Source organism: Microtus oregoni, unplaced genomic scaffold (genome assembly GCF_018167655.1).
Source record: "Microtus oregoni isolate MIOR12 unplaced genomic scaffold, Mior012 000035F_ref0000213, whole genome shotgun sequence".
Classification (NCBI taxonomy): Eukaryota; Metazoa; Chordata; class Mammalia; order Rodentia; family Cricetidae; genus Microtus; species Microtus oregoni.
Window position 1 is genome coordinate 3,743,802 of NW_024543094.1, and position 15,162 is coordinate 3,758,963.

The 15,162-nt window shown below is 41.7% G+C and overlaps 1 protein-coding gene and 1 pseudogene across 7 annotated transcripts in view; one reads left to right on the plus strand and one right to left on the minus strand.

The window, feature by feature from the left end:
• Window positions 1-15,162, plus strand: part of Hecw1 (HECT, C2 and WW domain containing E3 ubiquitin protein ligase 1) — a 256,017-nt gene that overhangs the window by 61,264 nt on the left and 179,591 nt on the right. The window lies entirely within an intron of this gene.
• On the minus strand, window positions 2,123-15,045 carry LOC121432687 (annotated as a pseudogene).

The following is a 15,162-nucleotide window of genomic DNA, read 5'->3' on the forward strand; positions in this document are numbered from 1 at the left end:
ACTCACTGCAAAGTCCATGGTCAGGTTTAGTGAGTGTGCTATGTCAGAAATATAGACAGCCCTAAAGGTGAAGGATATATATGTGTATTTCTACAATATCAGGATTTATTAAACAACCAATCCACAGTTTATGTCATATGTCAATTATTTTCCTGCAATTTTTCCAAGTAGTCTTGCTTTATTTTTCTTGTAGCTGGCCATTGGCAAAATAAATAAATAAATAAATAAACAACAACAAAAAAAAAAAACCCAAGATCTTCTACCCGAATCTTAATTACTAATGTTGTCTCAGCTCATACATTGCAAAGCACACAGTAGTGATATCTCTTTATATGAATATATGTAGGTTACAGAATGGCAACAAAAGAGATAAAGAATCCACAGCAGAGTTTACAGAGGCCTTGCTGAAAACAGAGGGCAGAGGGCAGCACAGGTGCAAAAGAGCCACACTGATGGTTAGGTAAGATGCTCACAGCCCAGCTGAAATCAGAGCTGGGCTGCAGGGGCGGCAGGGGTGAATCAAGCTGAAGAGGCGAATGCAGGACCAGGTCCTGTCAGGTGGGCAGATGGACAAGTGGATGGCAATCCCAGCAGGCTGAATTAGCAATGTGCCAGTCTGAGACTGCAGCCAGGACATAGTTGGGAAAGTTCTTTGTCTGTTGGTCTCTTACCACATTTAGATGACAGATCAGTTAGGACCATTGCCACCATATTGTCAAGTGTCCTCTTCTTCAAAGGTGTCTATGTGAGAGTGTAGTGACCTTTGTTGATCTACTGTGTTCATTAAGGCCTGGAGCCTGCTTTTTTGATATGGTTTTAATATGCTCATATATTCATATGGTTCCAACATACTTTGATAAATTTTACTTTTAGCATTTTACTGAGCCTCGTGGGATTCACTACTCCATATCAAGTATTTATGTTGTTTTTTAACTGGCCGTGTTCCTTTCTTCTCCATGTGGTATGAATCATGACCTCTCTTGGTATCTTGGGTCTGGTTCACATTCTCTGAGGCAGTTTAGGATTCTTGGTCTTCTTAGAGCTCCTGTTCCAGTGGCTGATAGGCAACACTGGTTCCTTTTCTCTACATTGACAAGTCGACCCTCCAATGCCTCTGACTTCCAGTGGAGAACCTGGGGTGTGGATTTATCTCCCTTTAAGAAAGCCCTAGCCTTGGATGTGAAGCTCTGTTCAGCTCTGACATGCTTGGGCCTGCCTTTGGCTTCACCTTTATCCAAGCTGCTTCAGCTTTTAGCTGTTCTATATTCCTGGAACCCCTGCAGGTATGGAAGTTGGCTATTTGTACAAAGTAATATCCCGTGTTTCGCATTTGTATGTCTTTGCATGCAGTGTGGCTGCGTTAACAGTGAGAAGTAGGAAAATTCCATGTCAGCTTAGCCTGCCTGTCTGTGTGAGGCTCTAGACAGTTTCAGGAAAGCAGAGCGGTGGTGACCACCCGTCCTACTGAGTCTTCCTGCCTGTGAGACACTGACAGACTCGCTGGAGTCTGCCTTCCAGGCTGAAACTGCCCTGTCACTGCTGTTTGCTTAGAATCAGAGTTCTCTTTACAGCCAGGTGTCCTCAGTCAGGGACAGGCCATGATGTTCTCCAGGCTTCGGTGAGAGGCATCATTCTGCTTCCTGGGTGGCGCATTCTGATTTTAGCTCTTTCAGGCATCTGAACCATTTCTTTCTCAGGACTGTCTGATGGTTTTTATTATCTCCTTAGTAGAGCGCTGTGATATCTGTGAGTATACCTCCTTCTCTTCTGTCCTATCCTTCCCTCGCTATCTTAATACATGAGAATTTGCAAGACGCCTGCTTTCTGTTTTGTTTTTCTGTATTGAGTCGACTTTATTAATGATTCATGCTCAGTTACTTTTTCATTATCAGTTATCAGATAATTAATTGAACAAGTGTGATAAGCTATCTTCCGTTTTCTGTGAGAATCTAAATGTAAAATAAATTAAAAAAAAATGTGGTTTAATGAACACTCAACAAAACATTTTTCTGAGGTCTGGTTTTATCCCAGATCTGTCTTTTTAATCTCCCAAGAATAGTTATTTTAAATCACACAATGGATCTGTGAATGTGTGAACCAGTGAACTTCAGTTTTGATTACATTAGTCATATATTTTGATCTCATCTTACAGTACCAAATACAAAAGCACCACCCGTGCCGCTCAATACATTGGATCGGGCACTTTTGAAGAAAGCGTTGACTCTTTCCTCTTTTGCAATCTTCCTACAGCAGTCACGTGTCCTGTGTACATAATATCAGCTGCTTTCCAGCCATACTAAATCACCACCCTGGCAGGAACAGTATCAAATAGATAGGACACCAGTCCTGCAACTGCCCTCAAGTTCTAGGCAATCACTCAGCTCCCAGTAATGTGTACATTCTTGGGGTCTGGCAGTATCCCCTTGGTAGTGGTGTCACAGACTCCAAGGTAGGCAACCGTGTAAATGATGATGATCCCCAGGGTAGGGACTCTAAAACCCTGAAAACCCATTCAGGCCATCAGACTTGAAGATCTTTGTGGAGCAGGAGCCCATTTCATTGAATTCACTGAAAAGACCCCTGGCACACATCGGCAGCCATTCTAGTCATAACAAAACCCAGTGTGCAGGCTGCGCAGAGGGAAGTGGTCCTAGCTCCCCATCAGAAACCAGGTGATGTCAGCCCAGGGCCCCTAGGAAGATCTGCTTGCACATCCTTGAAGGCGAAATGGAGGTCTTGTGTTGGAGAAGTACTGTGCTCACTGGTCAAGTTACCCCTCCAGAAGGAGAGGAAGGAAACCCTGCTGTGGGGGGATTCTCACACTACAATCAATGATGCCTTTGTAGTGTTCTCTGCACTGGTCCGTTTGTTGGCATGCTGACCTGCAAGGGCAGTTTGACTCTCTGGAGCAACAGCCGCAGCAATGCCACCAGCCGAGAAGCCCTTAAGGAAGCCCAAAGCTTGAACCCCTGTAGGCGGAGGCTGCTCATTAGCTTCCCAGCTACCCAGAACTGAAACAATCACACAGAAACTGTATTAATTGCAATAGCACTAGGCCAATCACTTAGGCATATTGCCATCTAGCTTCTATATCTGAAACTAACCCATTTCCATTACTTTGTATTTTACCACGAGGATCATGGTTTACCGGCAAGGTTCCAGAGGGTTCTGGCAGCCATCTTCTTGACTCCGCCAGCTCTCTATATATGTCAGATTTCCCACCTAGCTATATTGTGTGCTGCTATAGGCCCAAAGTAGCTTCTTATTAACCAGTGGTAATAAAACATATTCACAGCATACAAAGGGGAATCCGACACCCATCCCTTGAGCTGACAGCCTGTAGCTGCAGCACCCCTGCCTCACCCTATACCCGGGCAGGCACTGTCATACTGTCTCTGTCTCTGGGAGACACAGGGACCTAGGTTTCTGTTTGATTTGTTTTGTTTTATAAAACATATGCCACAATGTTGTCAGGGTTAGCCTTGAACATGCTATGATCCTCTTGCCTTTGTGTCCTGAGTGATTTTACAGGTTTTCACCGCCATGCCAGACTGGACTTTATGTTCTTCTTCTTCACTTAGTTATTTTATTTTATGTGTGAGTGCCTACATATACATGTGTGTGTATTGTGTGCATGCCTAGGGCCTGCTGAGGCCAGAATAGAGCACCAGGTTCCCTGACACTGAAGTTCTAGTACTTTATGACACTAACAATGGAGGTGCTGGGATTTGAACATCTGTCCTCTGCAAGAGCAACAAGTGATCTTAACTGATGAGCCGTCTCTCTGGCCCCTTCTTTGTGCTTTTATGTCTGTGAATAAAAATGTTGGGATTGGATGATGGTTTTTTTAAACCAAGATGCAAGTGGGTAGGACTTGAAGAAGATCTGGAAGGGAGAAGCCAGGTGTCTTTCCTCTGTCAGCTGGAAAAAGGAAATCGATAAATTATCTGAGTGAGAATGGAGGGGACACTTCTGAATGCTGGAAGGAAGGAACAGAAATAAAGCAAGAGGTTGGGAGCTATCACAGAGAGAAGAGATAATGACTAAAGCTGTAGGGAGGGCAAGGCACCGTGTCTGACATGCACTATCAAACACATAGCTCTGCTGTCTCCATTTAAAGTGAGGTGCTGACTATCGGGGAGAATTTTAAGACATAGAAACCATGACTCTCTAAAAATTTCAATTTGGCTCTAAAGGATGGGCAGAGTTGAACATGATTTGAAGTCACCTGCTTCTAGGCCTTTGGTCTTGTGGCACTAGCAGCTTCCTCACCTACCTGGAATCAGGCACTGTGACCTGTGTGAGGTGTCTTCCCCCACTAAGGTCATTGCAGCCTGCTACACTGACTGTACCAAACCTTGGTAGTCAGCGAATCTTTCATCTAGAGAATTTCCATACAAGTTGCCATGTCACTTATCACCGACCAAAGAGAAGTTATAGAATATGCAAGAGAAAAGGCAGGTTAAGATGAACTAAGAATAGAATAATCTTCAGAGAATGAGACCCTGGTGTGAGATTCGGAGAATATTATGCAATTCAATTTATTGGGAGATAAGTTTTGAGCATGCTAAAAGAAAACTAGTGGAGGAGTTTGGAAAGGTTAGGTAGAAGGGGTGTGTGTGTGTGTGTGTGTGTGTGTGTGTGTTCAGCAATTCACTGAAAATTAAGATGAAAATTACAGCCTTTACAATTTTCTAGGTATCAGACTTTTTTGGACTTATTCAAACAGTTCCCATCATTTAATTAGAGCACCACCATTTTCTTCTTTTACTGAATGAAATAACCCTGTAACCTTAAATGTTTACTTGAATTGTTCTGACCCTGAAAGCAGGTGAGTGCTGGTGATTCAGGATATTGATTCTTTAGTCCTCCAAGAACTCACAGTCTCCTAGAGCAGTGATCTTCCTACCAGGGTGACATGACTTCCTTGGAAGAAGAAAGGCTTTTGTGCTAGTCACTGTTTTGTGACTGTGATGAAACACCATTACCAAGGCAACTCTTAGAAGGAGGAGTTTATCTGGGCTTCGGGTCCAGAAGGATGTGGGTCTATCTCGATGAAGTGGCCTGACAAAAGGCATGGCTGCTGGCATAGGAAGCTGAGCGCTCACATCCTTAGGAGCATACGTACACAAGTCAGAGGGAAAGGGAGCTAACTGGAAGTGGCAGGAGGCTTTTAACTCTCAAAACCCACCTCCAACGGCATACTTCCTCCATGAAGGCCACATCTCCTAAACCTCCTGAAACAGCACCATCAACTATGACCAGGTGTTAAATAACCAGACCTATAAGGGACATGCTCCTTCAAATACTACACCTTTCTAAAGGATACCCAAACATGGAGCTATTAGTTGAATTCTGTTTCAAACTCTCACCTTCTGTTTTTTTCTTTCAAAAACTGATCTGATAAAATAAGTCTTTAGTCATTCTTCCAAAAAAAAAAAAGACACAATCCTATCTCAAATTCGAACCTAGTGCATTATCCACAGGGTATAGTGTTTCAGAGGCATCCAACAAAGAGAAAATCCTCTTCCAAACTAACTGTTCCAGTTATCACAGAGGTTCGCAGTGGCCCCTCCATCTCTGTACATCTCTGGACATCTCTTTTTTTTTTTTTTTCTTTTTGTGGTGCTTTTATTCTGAAAATGTCAATGCAAAGCCAATGCCCTCATCATTGGGTGACTGTGTCAGCTAACAATCTTCAAATTAACTCCCTTCTTATAGAAATGTAGGAGAGGATTCTGTTACTTTATTTTTTCTTTTTTTTTTTTTTTTTTTAAATTTATTTATTTATTAAGGATTTCTGCCTCGTCCCCACAACCGCTTCCCATTTCCCTCCCCCTCCCCCGATCAATTCCCCCTCCCTCATCTGCTCGAAGAGCAATCAGGGTTCCCTGACCTGTGGGAAGCCCAAGGACTGCCCACCTCTATCCAGGTCTCGTAAGGTGAGCATCCAACCTGCCTAGGCTCCCACAAAGCCAGTACGTGCAGTAGGATCAAAAACCCACTGCAATTGTTCTTGAATTCTCAGTATTCCTCATTGTCCGCTATGTTCAGCTAGTCCGGATTTATCCCATGTTTTTTCAGGCCTAGGCCAGCTGGCCATGGTGAGATCCCAATAGAACATCCCCATTGTCTTAGTGTGTGGGTGCACCCCTCGTGGTCCTGAGTTCCTTGCTCGTGCTCCGTCTCCTTCTGCTCCTGATTTGGACCTTGAGATTTCTGTCCGGTGCTCCCGTGTGGGTCTCTGTCTCTGTCTCCTTTCATCGCCTGATGAAGGTTAATATTCCTGAGGATGCCTATGTGTTTGTCTTTGGATTCACCTTCTTATTTAGCTTCTCTAGGAACATGAATTATAAGCTCAATGTCCTTTATTTATGGCTAGAAACCAAATATGAGTGAGTACATCCCATGTTCCTCTTTTTGGGTCTGGCTTACCTCACTCAGGATAGTGTTTTCTATTTCCATCCATTTGTATGCAAAATTCAAGAAGTCCTTGTTTTTTACTGCTGAGTAATACTCTAATATGTATATATTCCATACTTTCTTCATCCATTCTTCCGTTGAAGGGCATCTAGGTTGTTTCCAGGTTCTGGCTATTACAAACAATGCTGCCATGAACATAGTTGAGCATATACTTTTGTTGTATGATAGGGCCTCTCTTGGGTATATTCCCAAGAGTGGTATTGCTGGATCCAGGGGTAGGTTGATCCCGAATTTCCTGAGAAACCGAAACACTGCTTTCCAGAGTGGTTGCACAAGTTTGCATTCCCACCAGCAATGGGTGAGTGTACCCCTTTCTCCACAACCTCTCCAGCAAAGGCTATCATTGGTGTTTTTTATTTTCGCCATTCTGACAGGTGTAAGGTGGTATCTTAAAGTTGTCTTGATTTGCATTTCCCTGATCGCTAAGGAAGTTGAGCATGACCTTAAGTGTCTTTTGGCCATTTGAAGTTCTTCTGTTGAGAATTCTCTGTTCAGATCAGTGCCCCACTTTATAATTGGGTTGATTAGCCTTTTACGGTCTAGTTTCTTGAGTTCTTTATATATTTTGGAGATCAAACCTTTGTCAGTAGCAGGGTTGGTGAAGATCTTCTCCCAGTCAGTGGGTTGTCTTTTTGTCTTAGTGACAGTGTCCTTTGCTTTACAGAAGCTTCTCAGCCTCAGGGAGTCCCATTTATTCAATGATGCCCTTAGTGTCTGTGCTGCTGGGGTTATACATAGGAAGTGGTCTCCTGTGCCCATGTGCTGTAGAGTACTTCCCACTTTCTCTTCTATCAGGTTCAGTGTGTTCGGACTGATATTGAGGTCTTTAATCCATTTGGATTTGAGTTTTGTGCATGGTGATAGATATGGATCTATTTTCATTCTTCTACAGATTGACATCCAGTTTTGCCAGCACCATTTGTTGAAGATGCTCTCTTTTTTCCATTGTATACTTTTAGCTCCTTTATCGAAGATCAGGTGTTCATAGGTTTGTGGGTTAATGTCAGGGTCTTCTATTCGATTCCATTGGTCGACTTCTCTGTTTTTATGCCAATACCAAGCTGTTTTCAATAATGTAGCTCTGTAATAGAGTTTGAAGTCAGGGATGGTAATGCCTCCAGACAATCCTTTATTGTATAAGATTGTTTTGGCTATCCTGGGTTTTTTGTTTTTCCATATAAAGTTGATTATTGTCTTCTCCAGATCTGTGAAGAATTTTGATGGGATTTTGATGGGGATTGCATTGAATCTATAGATTGCTTTTGGTAGAATTGCCATTTTTACTATGTTGATCCTCCCAATCCAAGAGCAAGGGAGGTCTTTCCATTTTCTGGTGTCTTCTTCAATTTCTTTCTTCAAAGACTTATAGTTCTTGTCAAGTAGATCTTTCACTTCCTTGGTCAGGGTTACCCCAAGGTATTTTATGCTATTTGTGGCTATCGTGAAAGGTGATGCTTCTCTGATTTCCCTCTCTGCTTCCTTATCCTTAGTGTATAGGAAGGCAACTGATTTTTTGGAGTTGATCTTGTATCCTGCCACATTACTAAAGCTGTTTATCAGCTGTAGGAGTTCTTTGGTAGAATTTTTGGGGTCGCTTATGTACACTATCATATCATCTGCAAATAACGAAAGCTTAACTTCTTCCTTTCCGATACGAATCCCCTTGATCTCCTTATGTTGTCTTATTGCTATTGCTAGAATTTCAAGCACTATATTGAAGAGGTATGGAGAGAGTGGACATCCTTGTCGTGTTCCTGATTTAAGTGGGATGGCTTTGAGTTTTTCTCCGTTTAATTTAATGTTAGCTGTTGGCTTGCTGTAAATAGCTTTTATTATATTTAGGTAGGACCCTTGTATCCCTATTCTCTCCAAGACCTTTATCATAAAGGGGTGTTGAATTTTGTCGAATGCTTTTTCAGCATCTAGTGAAATGATCATATGGTTTTTTTCTTTCAGTTTATTTATATGGTGGATTACATTGATAGATTTGCGTATGTTGAACCAGCCCTGCATCTCTGGGATGAAGCCTACTTGATCATAATGGATAATTTTTCTTATGTGTTCTTGGATTCGGTTTGCCAGTATTTTATTGAAAATTTTTGCGTCGATGTTCATGAGTGAGATCGGTCTGTAATTCTCTTTCTTGGTTGGGTCTTTTTGTGGTTTTGGTATCAGGGTAACTGTAGCTTCATAAAAGGAATTTGGCAATGACTCTTCTGATTCTATATTGTGAAATACATTAAGGAGTATAGGTATTAGTTCTTCTTGGAAGTTCTGGTAGAATTCTGCATTGAAACCATCTGGTCCTGGGCTTTTTTTCGAAGGGAGATTTTTGATAACCATTTCTAATTCTTCACGAGAAACCGGTCTATTTAGATCATTCACCTGGTCTTGGTTTAGCTTTGGTATGTGGTACTTATTTAAAAAAATGTCCATTTCTTTTGTATTTTCCAGTTTTGTGGCATACAGGCTTTTGTAGTAAGATCTAATGATTCTCTGAATTTCCTCTGTGTCTGTGGTTATGTCCCCCTTTTCATTTCTGATCTTATTTATTTGCGTGTTCTCTCTCTGTCGTTTAATTAGTTTGGATAGGGGTTTGTCGATCTTGTTGATTTTCTCCAAGAACCAGCTTTTTGTTTCATTGATTCTTTGGACTGTTTTCTGTGTTTCTATTTTGTTGATTTCAGCCCTCAGTTTTATTATTTCCAGTCTTCTACTTCTCCTGGGCGCGTCTGCTTCTTTTTTTTCTAGAGCTTTCAGGTGTGTTGTTAAGTCCCCAATGTATGCATTCTCCGTTTTCTTTAAGTGGGCACTTAGTGCTATGAACTTTCCTCTTAGCACTGCTTTCATTGTGTCCCATAGGTTTGAGTATGTTGTCCCTTTATTTTCATTAAATTCAAGGAAGACTTTAATTTCTTTCTTGATTTCTTCCTTGACCCAGGTGTGGTTCAGTAGTTGACTGTTCAGTTTCCATGAGTTTGTCGGTTTTTTGGGGGCAGCGTGGTTGTTGCCTTCTAATTTTAATCCGTGATGATCTGATAAGACACAGGTGGACACTGATATTTTTTTGTATCTGTGGAGGTTTCCTTTGTTTCCGAGTATGTGGTCAATTTTTGAGAAGGTTCCATGAGCTGCAGAGAAGAAGGTATATTCTTTCCTATTTGGGTGGAATGTTCTATAGATGTCTGTTAAGTCCATTTGCTTCATTACCTCCAATAATTCTCTTAATTCTCTATTAGGTTTCTGTCTGATTGACCTGTCCCTTGGAGAGAGAGGTGTGTTGAAGTCTCCTACTACTAGTGTGTGTGGTTTGATGTCTGCCTTGAGTTCTAGTAATATTTCTTTTACATAAGTAGGTGCTTTTATATTGGGGGCGTATATATTCAGGATTGAGACCTCCTCCTGATGAATTGTTCCTGTTATGAGTATAAAGTGACCGTCTCGGTCTCTTCTGATTGATTTTAGTTTGAAGTCAGTTTTGTTAGAAATTAGTATGGCCACACCTGCTTTTTTCTTAGGACCATTTGCTTGAAACACCTTTTCCCAACCCTTTACTCTGAGTAGGTGCCTGTCTTTGTGGTTGAGATGTGTTTCTTGCAAACAGCAGAATGTTGGATCCTGTTTTCGTATCCAATCTTTTAGCCTGTGCCTTTTTATAGGTGAATTGAGCCCATTAATATTAAGTGATATTAATGACCAGTGGTTGTTTACTCCGGTTATTCTTATTGCTTTTGGTAGTAGAGATTGTCTCCCTTCTTTGAGATGTGCTCGTGAAGGGTCATTAGATGCCTGGGTTATTGTAGGCAGTGTTGGCAGTGTTGGATTCCTTGGGTTGCGATTTTCCTTCTATTACTTTCTGTAGGGCTGGATTTGTGGCTACGTATTGTTTAAATTTGTTCTTATCCTGGAATGTTTTGTTTTCTCCATTGATCATGAATGATAGCTTGGCTGGGTATAGTAGTTTGGGTTTGCATCCATGGTCTCTTAGCTTCTGCAGAACCTCTATCCAGGACCTTCTGGCTTTCATAGTTTCCATCGAGAAGTCAGGTGTAAGTCTGATCGGTTTACCTTTATAAGTTACTTGCCCTTTTTCTTTTGCAGCTCTTAATATTTTTTCTTTAACCTGTATATTTTGTGTTTTGATTATTATATGGCGAGGAGATGTTTTTCTTTGATCCAGTCTGTTTGGTGTTCTGTATGCTTCTTGAATATTTAAGTGAATATCTTTCTTTAAGTTGGGAAAGTTTTCTTCCATAATTTTGTTGAAAATATTTTCTGGGCCTTTGAGCTGTGACTCTTCTCCTTCTTCTATTCCTATTATTCTTAGGTTTGGTTTTTTTATTGTGTCCCATAGTTCCTGAATGTTTTGTGTTGAGAATTTGTTGGCTTTGCTGTTTTCTTTGATCTGTTCGTTTATTTTCTCTATGGTGTCCTCACCATCTGAGAGTCTTTCTTCTAGCTCTTGTATTCTATTGATTATGCTTGTTTCTGTAGACTCTGCTCGTTGGCCTAGATTTTCCATATCCAGCTGGTCCTCAGTTTGTATTTTCTTCTTTGCCTTCATTTCAGTTTTCAATTCTTGAACTGTTTCCATTACCTGTTTGATGGTTTTTTCTTGGTTTCCCAGGGTATCATGTACGTATTTACTCATTTCTTCAAACTTTTTGTTATACTTCTCATCCATTTCTATAAGGGCATTTTTTACATGTTGTTTAAGGGACTCTATTATCTTCATAAAGTCGATTTTTTCCATTTCTTCTGTGTTAGGTTGTTCAAATACTTCTGTTGTAAGATCATTGGGTTCTGATGTTTTCATGTTGTTTTTCGGATTATTGGGAGAATTCTTGCCTTGGCGCCTGCCCATCTCCTCCTATTGATCCTATCCAATGGGTCCTTTAAAAACCGGATCAGGTTTCCCTGCTGGCCAAGGGCTCCGCTTACAAAATGCCCTCACTCTCTTTCGTGGTTCCTGCTGCAGGCCAAGAACCCTCTCACCCCTCTGAAGGATCTTCAGGACAGGACCAGGCTCCCCTTGTGCCAGTGACCTGGCCAACCAAAGGCCTACCTCTTTGATTCGATTGTAGTAGGGCGATCTGCTCTCCTTATTGCACGCCTGTTCCCGCCGCTTGGGTCTGCCTCTGCGCTGGTCCCCGAAAGCCTCTTCCTGTATGCGGTGTTGCTCCGCCGCGTCTGGCCGCCGCCGCTCCGCCGCGTCTGGCCGCCGCCGCTCCGCCGCGTCTGGCCGCCGCCGCTCCGCCTCTGTGCGTCTCTCTGGACATCTCTTGTACATCTCTGGAGAGATAAGGTGTGGTGTTCGAAAGGGGATGCTGTGTGCTGTGATTACATATATGGATGCTTGAAAATAGATATTTCATTACTCTTACTGGTTATATGTTATTAATTTAACATAAATTTCCACTCTACCTGCTATGTCTAGTCATATTTATGGTCCTTCATACATTCATTAACACATGTATTTATATTTAAATGGAGACCAGAGCTTTTCTAACACGAAAGAATTTGATTGAACAAATGGCTTTGATGAGTCTACTGTTCCTGGTATGTATTTTCTGTAAACAGAATGATGAACTCTGTCGCTCCAAGATTATGTTAAGTATATACATGAGGTTAGTTAACAATTAAAACAAGTCACTAAAATATTAAATAAGAAATGTGAATGAAGATAGAAATAGATAAGCATTTCCCATTTTTTTTTTTTTTTTTTTTTTTTTTTAGTTTTTCGAGACAGGGTTTCTCTGTAGCTTTGGAGCCTGTCCTGGCACTAGCTCTTGTAGACCAGGCTGGTCTCGAACTCACAGAGATCCGCCTGCCTCTGCCTCCCGAGTGCTGGGATTAAAGGTGTGCGCCACCACCACCCGGCTTCCCATTTTTCAAGACTTTATCAATATACAGGTTTAATTAGAGATCTCCTGACAAAGTATGATGAGTCTTTTCTGTCCTGGAAAGTGAATAACTCCAGAATAAGGTACAAAACTTTGTCACAAGACAGGTATCTATTTGAAACAAGATTTAATTAATTGATGTGTTCATTTATAAATTATTCCAAATGATTTTATAATGAATGACTTTTATCAAAAGTGACATATTTGATTTCTTTGGATTAATTGTCTATTAGTGTTAATAATATTAGCAAGAGGTAGAGAAGAAAGAAGGTTAACCAAGACTACATATCAAAAGCTAGAAGGAAATCTGATACTTAGTAAGGTAATAAAACATTAAAATAAAAAGTCTGAACAGAGATTCTCCATGTGATGGATAAAGCTGTTCTAGAGGCACAGGTTATCCAGTGAAAATCCCTTTGGGAAAGGTCGTTCCTGCTGCCCAGGGAGTGGAGGAGAGGCATGCAGGCTGAGGACTGTAGTAGGCGCTGAGAAGTGAGGAAGAACAGGCTGGCAGAAGAGGTCCTGCAGACCTCAACAGATGAGGAAGACCAGGTTGGCAGAAGTGGTCCTGCAGACCTCAGAGCAGATGAGAAGGACCAGGCTAGCAGAAGTGGTCCTGCAGACCTCAGCAGATGAGGAAGACCAGGTTGGCAGAAGTGGTCCTGCAGACCTCAGAGCAGATGAGAAGGACCAGGCTGGCAGAAGTGGTCCTGCAGACCTCAGTACCTCCAGCTAGCAGGTGTTTCTGTTACAGCCTAGAGACTTACTTTGTCCAGGTCAGAGTGTGTGGAACAGCCATGGAAGGAAGGAAAGGATAGGTTTGTCCATTTGATAGCAAACTACCTCATAACTGCCAACAGCACAAAGATGGTACAATATACACACAGAACCCAGAGTGATATTGTTCAAATGAAACATTAACTAGGATCGCCTTTGTTTTGGAGAAATGGCCAGTGGCTGTCATAGGGAACAGCTCGAGTTCAAATTTACCTGTTTCCTTTATAGCACAGAGTAAATCCAGTCATGAGACTGTGGAGACTACTTCTAGGTCATGCAGCAATGCATGAAGAAACACCTGGACCTCTAACTCCAACGTTATGAGGTGAAGTCAGCAGGGATGGGTGGCAGAGGCAGTTCCTCCGAGGCCTCTGCAACCAAAGAGTAGGGGCCAACCTTGTGAAGGCCGCAGGCCTAGTTGTTACTGTGCACTTTAGAGTGACAGACCCATTTCACAATGCTTTCCAGTCCTCCTCCAGGAGATCATCTTTCCCTCTGTTGTTCTGTGCACTGTAACGTACAAAGAATTCATTCTGATGATCAGGGGAAAGCCTTGGATGCTTAACATATCCATATACACTTTTTGTAAAAGGATGTGTGTGTGTGTGTGTGTGTGTGTGTGTGTGTGTGTGTGTGTGAAAGAGAGATGAGGGGAGGAGGGAGGAAGGGAAAGAGAGAGAGAAAGAGAGTAACAGATATCTATCAGTGAGTGCTAAAAAGTAAAACCAAAAGAGGAAAACGCCAGATTGGGGGTTAGGATACCGTCCTACAAATGGTTGTCTAAGGAAGTCCCTAAGACTCCAGTTGGCTTGTTGCCAGAGCTAACCAGTGAGCCCCTTTTGTTGCTAAGGATGTCACAGGCCTCAATCACAAAGCATGAAGAAGTAAAACTGGAGCTGAGTGGATACTCGTTCTGCTGACTGCCTTCTTGGTGTTGGAAGCTGCTGCTGTGCAGGCTTCTGGGGCGGGAGCAGAGACTCGGCAGACTCAACAGGCTTACATAGCGGTGCACAGTGTGTGCACAGCACCAAACTGCTAGGACTATGAGCCCACTAGTACTATTGTGGGAAATCTGTTAAGAAAACTGGCACAATCTGAGTAAACTTTTTAGATTAACTAATAGTGCTACACTGATAACTTCCTAACTTTAAAAAAATATTAATTTATTTGCATCTAGAGGTTTATTCATGCAACAGTATGTGTGTGTGAGTGAGTGTGTGTGTGCATTTGTGTGTGTGTATTTGTGTGTGTGCATTTGTGTGTGTGCATTTGTGTGTGTGCATTTGTGTGTGTGTATGTGTGTGTATAGGTCAAAAGACACATTTGGGGAGTTGGTTGTTTCCTTCCATCCTAATGTGGGCTGCAGGGCTTGAAGTCAGAACCTCAGGCTTGGTGGCAAGTGCCTGTACTTGCCAAGACACTGCACTTGCCGAAATTTCCTAATTTTCAAAAATAATTATACTACAGTTATATAAGATAATTCATTGTGTTTAGGCTGTACAAAACCAAAATATTAAGAAAGAGGAGAACATTCTGTCAATAGATAAATCTTAAATGATTCAAAAAATACACACATGTGCACATCACTTTTATATACCTTTCTCTCACACAGAGAAACGTAGAAACAGAAACAAAACTCAGTTAGCAAAAAGTTTACATTTCAAAAATCTATATTATAAAATTAGGAAATTCATTCTAATATCATTATAACTCTCTGTAAGTCTAAATGTATGTGGAATTAAAAACACACCTGTGTCACAAAGCTCATACGGAAACCGGAAGACAAGTTTTTGGAATCTGTTTCTCTTTCTACCACGTGGTTTCTAGGGATTAAAATCAGCCTGTCAGGCTTGACAGTCATCCCGTTGATTCGCTGAACCATCGCATAGGTCCCATAGGTTTCGTTGATGTTGTCAAGTTTTTTAATAGAGCAGAAAGGGACTGATTGGCTCTCGTCTCCTGATATTCTTATGACTTTGCCTTTTATTTCTCGCTTGCA